The sequence below is a fragment of the Arctopsyche grandis genome, chromosome 6, assembly GCF_051622035.1.
Source record: "Arctopsyche grandis isolate Sample6627 chromosome 6, ASM5162203v2, whole genome shotgun sequence".
NCBI lineage: Eukaryota > Metazoa > Arthropoda > Insecta > Trichoptera > Hydropsychidae > Arctopsyche > Arctopsyche grandis.
This window is the reverse complement of record NC_135360.1, coordinates 6314447-6322220: the sequence shown is the minus strand read 5'-3', so window position 1 is coordinate 6322220 and position 7774 is coordinate 6314447.

Here is a 7774-nt window from a genome sequence, read left to right as displayed (position 1 = left end):
ATGTTTAAGGTAATATTTTTACGAAATTTTTAGATGACTATTTATCTCTCATAATCTATTAAATGGATTATGTTATTGAGTTATACAAGATTTTTTTCATGTTTTCTTCGATACTATTCTGTGTATCAAATTGTAATTTTACGTTTTTAAAAACTTAAATTTAACTGGAAGTGGTTATATTTATGACCGTTTCAGTGAAAATTACCTTCATGATATTTAAGCGTATTATTTGGCCATTTTATCAATTTTCATTTTCGTGATATTTTATCATTACAATCTTTAAAGGACGTCTAAAATTGTACAACCCAAAGTACAATAGATCTTTTGTCATAATAAATGTATAAAATTTATGAATTTCCTTTAAGCATGTATCAAGAGCGCTCTTACAGAATCTATGTATTTGAGTGTGTCTGTGTATAGACAATTAAGAAAATTATATTTTTAATACTCCGTATATATGTATGTATATATTCTTCGAATACTATTAATAAATAAATTTATGTGTTTCTGTAAGATTTGTTAAAATGAAAGGATGTCAAATAAAAATCAGTTATAGCTGGTCATTTTATGTGCTCTTTATCAATTTCGACAATAATAATTATTAAATTACAATACAAACATTTTTTGCGCAAACAATGGATATTCCACCATGCTGATATGTTATATTTATTGTACTCAGTTTCTTAAGTTATTTCATTTATGTCTTAATACAGATACCATTTTATCAATACATATGTATATTTTTCATATAAATTTAAATACATATTATGAATAGTTATACTACGTAGAAAGCATTAATTTAAAGTGATTTTTTTTTAATTTTAAAAATCATTTTACAAAAATCAACATTTTTCTATGAATTTTTCATATATATTTTTGTATTACTTATTCACGCTCACTTGTAATTTTCATGAGGAGCACTATTCAATTAGGAAATTTATGTTTTTAATATAAATCGGGGCAATTACCCAAATTCAGCTTGGTTTCCATGAATTTATATTATAGTGCATGCACACATATATACGTATTAATCAATCATATATTAAACAAAAAATCACTTAATAAATCAATTAATCGATATTTTGCGACAGTAAATAAAACTCAACGAAAAGTAGATCAGTGAAGGAAAATTTTATGATAAATTTTCTAAAATGATATAAAATACAGTTGTAATAAAATTTTATATAGAAAACTATATTTATTTTATGTCAATAATGGTCGAATGTAATTATTACCTTTACGTATTTCTTAAAATCCTGCATTTGTGCAGATATGTAGATAATTTATGTAATTTTTACAGTGAAAAATAGTTAACATTATTGATGTGTTCAAAGAAAATACTTGTACACCGAAAATACTTAATTTACTGGTATAAAAAACGTGGCCAATGTTGTGATATATGTTTACATGTAAAATGAAATTACAACGATAGTAAAGCAACCTCTGGAATCTCTACTCATTCTTTCAACAAAACAATCTTAGTCAAGTAGAAACAGTTTTTAGTATCACGAAATTAGCCAAGCTTTCTTTATGATATTGTATTATTCTTTATAATATAAATCTAATATTAACAGTATTTTTCTTCTTCTTCAAGAATAAAATTTGTGTGTACATATGTACATGTAATTAAAAAAGTTTAAAAAAATTGTGGGATCGCCACTTTGTTCCAGATGTCTCGTTATTTTGCAAACAGCCGTTTTACTTACACCCTCTATTGTCGCGATTTTATGTTTATAAAACATTCCAGTTTTATTAATGCTATAAATACTTGCATTTCTTTCTTTAAAAAGAATTGCTTTCCGACTAATCTATTTAAGACTCACGAGCAATTTAAAACATAAATGAAAGTAATTTTTTTACAAATTAATCACCAACTTACCCTAAAAATATAATAAAGCTGTAGCAAAAGAAAAAATCACGGTGTTGTTAACGAAATAATAAAAAATCTTCTCAGAAACGCTCGTATATGCTTTACGTAATTCAGGAGCAAACTCATTTCTATCCTTTCACTTTTATTTTTGAAGACATTTTGAAGGTTAATATTGTATTATTTTTGTTGTTGAATAGAGTAGCAAATAAGGATGAGCTTACAAAAAAACTAGCCCAAAATATCTTATTGTGAATTATTTATAACCGTTACAAATGGGCGCGAACGCGATTCAATCGGGGTGGCGTAATATTATGGTCAGGGACTGTATGTTAAATTATTTCTTATTGCAATATATGTAAGTTAGTGGCATATATAAATATTCTGTTTGTGAAAACAATTTTAAACTTTTTAAACGTCATATTAAAAACGTTACATGGTAAATTATATAATATTATACAAAATAATCGACTGTTCCAAACGCCTCAATGAAATCTCTTTTTGGAAGACGGTTCATTTGTGGTTTTGTTGCACATTTTGTTATTATGAAGCATTGAAACAGTCATCACCAACAAAGTGTTGTACACAAATTATACAAAGAGAAAAACTTAAATTGGACATTAAGTTACATACCATGTTGTTCCGTTAAGAGTTTTAACATTTTTAATAATTTAATAAATTATATATCATTTAATACGCATGTACAATATATTAAAAACTTATTTTAATAAATGCAAATGTGATTCGTTTTAAAATTATTATATTCATATTTCATATGTTCCAATAAATCTGTCGATAGAATTGTTATTTGAAAGATACCTTTTTTATATACACATCCTATTATGAATTTGATTTCATGTAAATAAAAGTTAGCAATTTGCATCAGAAAAATGAGTGTATTTTAATATTTTCCTAAACTAAAACAGACATACATACCCACATCATATCTACCGAATATAAAAGTGACATGTCATATAAGAAATCTTAGTTGGCTAAGATTTAAGATGAAGGTTTGCCGAAAAATAATCTCTCAGTTGTACAAGAAGGTAAAATACTAATGCTTATACCAAAATAATGCACGTGTAACTTTTGTCTTGTGAATACATGATCAAAAATACAAATGTAATCAAACTTTAATTAACTGTTGATATCTTTAACGTAATGCCAGCAATAATAGCTCACTTTAAATGTGTGTTCAACCCGTCAGAGTGTACAGTTCATCAAATCACTTAACGTTACATCAAGATTTCAATATTTAATTCCTATCAACTTAACTAACAAGCTTAAGCACTGTTGTTTCTTAAACATTATTAAAGAGTATTGTTTTAATTATATATGCATATACAGTATATATTACATTTTTTACATAAATTTAATTTCGAATTGATTCAATACATGTTTTAAACACTAGCTTGATGTATTACATCTATAAACACCTAGAAAATAAAACCCAAAAATTCACAGTTGCAACCCAAGCCTCCCGCACACGTATCGCTATGCTTAAATGCAAGAAAGACACATAAGTTAATATGACGGCACGCATATGCTAATGAAATTCTGGTGGATGACACAACTTAAGAGGCCCACAGATGAAGCGATTTATTGCTCGTTAATAAGGGATAGGTGATTCTAAAGATTGGATAGATTATCACCGCTTCTGTGAAACAGTATTCTAAACATTACAAGACGAGGATATTGTTCAGTATAATGTGTAATAACAGTAATAGAATCCATGCAATGCGAGTGATGAGATAAATAGTCCTAGAGCGCGTCGTGTGTCCTTATATATGTAGTTACAGCGTATACAATAAAGTCTAGAAAAGCACCACGTGTCGAAATACATAGTGAATAGTAGTCTCTAAGTTGTGAGGACTTTTCTATAGACAAATGCAGTTATTAAAATTATTAGTATTTATGTTATTGAATGGCCAGTATTCATATTGAACGGTCAGTATCCTTGGTCGAGTATACAAGTGATCAGTATTAATAATAATAGGTCAGGATTTATATTAAGTGGTCAGTGTTTAAACATAAATGGACAGTATTAATGTTCAATGGTAAGTTTTATTTTGACGAATGGCCAGTGTTACTTTTTGGTAGGTATCAACACAAGGATCGTACTTGGTTTATGGGTGCATATTTTCAATCAAGGAGAAAATAGCATTGATCTGAAATTTTCTGGCCCTTTTTTATTTATAGTAATTCTATAACCGTTATCTGATATATGGTTATTGATTTTGAATTTTAAAATTGAAATATACGTACCGTGTAAGTTTGCCAACTCCATCGAGGCTCAATAGAGGACACTCACAACATATACTTTTGTTAATTACTTTTATTTATTACATAAGATTGATAGCATTATAAAAATAAACTAAAGGTTTTTTAAGTTACTATTTATTACACTGTTACGCCCATGGAATATCATCGGGTGTATTATTGGAATACAGTTTTAAAATCAATATTCATGTGAAAGAACACTTTAAAACTTCAATCGACAAATGGTTTACTTTAAAAATTTGGGTAATAATATATCGACTCATTAAACACAATATGTGCATTAATAAAAAAAATAATAATTTGAAAATGGAGGAAAACTATTTTTTTAAATTAATGTTAGGTACTTCATCAAAAAGGTATTCAAATTCAGCTTTTTTTTAGCGTTGTATCTCCAATAACTTCAATAAATTTCTGGTATTTAGGAAATTAATTATTTTAAAACCTTACAATTGACGAGATAAATGTAATTTATTTCTCTGGAATTGCCAAATGTCGAATTTTCATCGAAGTTATAGTGTTCTCCTAAATAAGTAATTTCTGAAGAAAGAAATAATTTAAAGTCATCGATAATCTTTTGAGTTTCTGAATTGTCTAACTTTTTGAAATTTTGATGAACTTGATAGCCAACAAATTCCTCATCATATTGATATTTTGGTAATCATGAAGAATAGTGATAGTGTCTGTTTTGACGTAAGATCCAAAATGGCCGCCACGGAAGTAAGGATCCCAAATATTCGTCGACTTCAACTATTCGAATATCGAATAGTAAATCAAGAGCCATTCGAATATTCGAATATATTCGAAACAAAACTAAAATACACACACATAAAAGATAACATAAAAATTTATAAACTCCTTCTGCTGTTATTAAAGATGCACTATTTTTGCTTAATTCTTTTATTGCGGTTTCATTATTCTTTTAGTGCTATGTTTACACTTTCGTAAACTTGAATAAATCGTCTTATCATAGTTGCCATTGAATTCCACCTCGTTTTTACATCCAATAACAATTTCAATTTTTTTATTTTCTTTTTTCATTATGATTTCTTCTAAAAATGTATATTTCGCCGGAGACTTCTTAAATAATCGTATTATTTTTCTGATGTTTTCTAAAATTTCGTAGAGATTATTATCGATCGAATAGTGATTTTCTTCAAACATTTCTGTATTTAATAAATAAAAATCCGTTTCTTCACATGCAGACATTTCATCTTCCTCATTATCTTCATTTTCATCACAATTATCCCCATTACATATTTAATTTTCTTCATCATCGTCTTCTCATATTGATTTTGTGTATTTATTTTATAAAAAAATATATACACGAATAATATTCGAAAAATGAATCGTTGAAAAATCAGACGAATAATTCGAATACTCGAATATTCGAATATTTTATTGGGATCCCTATACGGCAGTATTGCCGGTGGAATAAAAAACCGCTTGAATTTATTTTTCATTATTACGTACATATGTAACTACATACATATATTCTATCCAAATACCGTCAGAAACACTTCATCATATTTTTTGAGGATCGAAACAAATTCCTACTTTTAAAGTAATTGTACCAAATCGACGTTTCAGCTTTCGTTTCACTCGCACACACACATTTTCAACATTTTGCTTATGCAATTTGGGTCCACAAAGAATGTGCGTATCTTCGTTTGTGAGCCGACAAATTATTATTTTCAAGAAATTTGATCCATAGACCAAATTGCATATTCTGAACATACGGGAGAAACTCTCTTACAAACATGCAAAAATTTTAGATCTACATACATATCTGTAAAAATGCGTAAGGCACACGTTACAAATAAGCGAAAGAAAATTGTACTTAGTGTAACACAAAAACTTACGTTGATGAGATATTCAATAATCCATATTAAAGCTCGCCAAAAAATAAGGAATTGGTGCTCAAACTATTCGAGATACATATGTATATTAAAACAAAAAATTCGGGTGTGACCAACCCATGACTTTATCTATGTATTTGAGGAATATAAGAAGGTTACAAAACAAAATTCGATATTGAACTGATGACTATGATAGCGATACAAATTGAGTGCAAATGTATGGAAACTTGCACAAAACTTGTTCTACTTCCGTTTGTCAGATTTTGTTCAAATTTTTTTTATTACTAAAAATCACTATCAGTATTATACTCATTAAATATCAAGAAAATAAAAATAATTTTAAAGGTCAAAATAAAATAATGAAATATTGTTTTAAAAAAAAATACTACTTCCGGTTTACAAATTCTAACCAATACCCTACCAGCTCTAAGTTAGTACATAAAGGATAGAAATATAAATTTTCCGCTTAATTCGTTCAGGGGTGTGGACAGAGTAGTGGGCACAACATTTTTGACCTTTCTACGAGGAAAAAAATCCCACTTCCGGTTCATTAAATTAAGTAATTTTTTTTTTATTTTTACTTAAAATCACTATTTTTATTATACACAATAAATATTAAAAAGCTTAACCCTTTGACTGCTACAACAACGATAAATCGTTGTTTTGAAATCGGCGAAGATTGCTACGACGATCGTTGTTGTCGTCATTAATTGTCGTATTTCAATACTTTCTTTGCTAGCGCATCAGTGGCACGAAACATTTTTTTTATATACGTATTTATATTTATTTTTCAATCAAGCTTTATAAATATTTATCAATTTTTTAAAAGCTATTTAATTTCGGGTTCATCATCAAAGTAAATTTCGGGTTCATTGTCACAGTCATATAAGGAGTTATTACTTGGGAATTGATTATTGTCGATAAATTCATTTTCAGAATCAGTAGAGCTGCTGATTTGTCGAGTTCCTCGGCGAGGAGCTATTATTTCGCTTTCGTCACTTTTACTGTCCGATATCATTTTGCAGAGTTAAAATAAATGGCAAAAAACAATAGAAATCCGCTTTCAATTATATAGGTCACGAGACGTCACGAATTCATGCAATCAATCAAATGCAACTGAAATGCATACAAAATGTTAATAGTACATGTTGAAAAATTATTTGATTATTAGAATCTTCGCATCCTTGTGTGTCTCGCTCACACGTACACAATTAAAACCAAGAAAGAAAGAGAGAAAGACCGCTACCTGTTTCAAATGTATCGCATGTTTTAACAACGACAAATACATCGATGTCTAAAAATAGATTATTGAAAAAAATAATGCGTCGGAAACAATCGTCAAAACTTATTTAGTGTATATATGTAGGTATTTATTTCGCACGCACGCATGTAAAAGCAAGACAGAAAGAGAGAGCGCGAGTCCTAAACTGCTTCCTAAAAATGTATATAAAGTATTAAAAAAATTACGCGCGTTCGGCGAAGTAAGTATGTTAAAAAATATATTATATTTATTTTTTTATAAAGTAATTACAAATGTTAGCATTTTTCGCTTGGATATTGAAAAACCTCGTAGCAGCCAAAGGGTTAAAACAATTTAAAAGGTCAAAATAAAATAATGAAATACTGTTTTTAAAAAAAATACTACTTCCGGTTTACAAATTCTGACCAAAACCCTACCAGCTTTAAGTTAGTACATAAAGGATAGAAATATAAATTTTCAGCTCAATACGTTCAGGTGTGTGGACAGAGTAGTGGGCACAACATTTTCAAC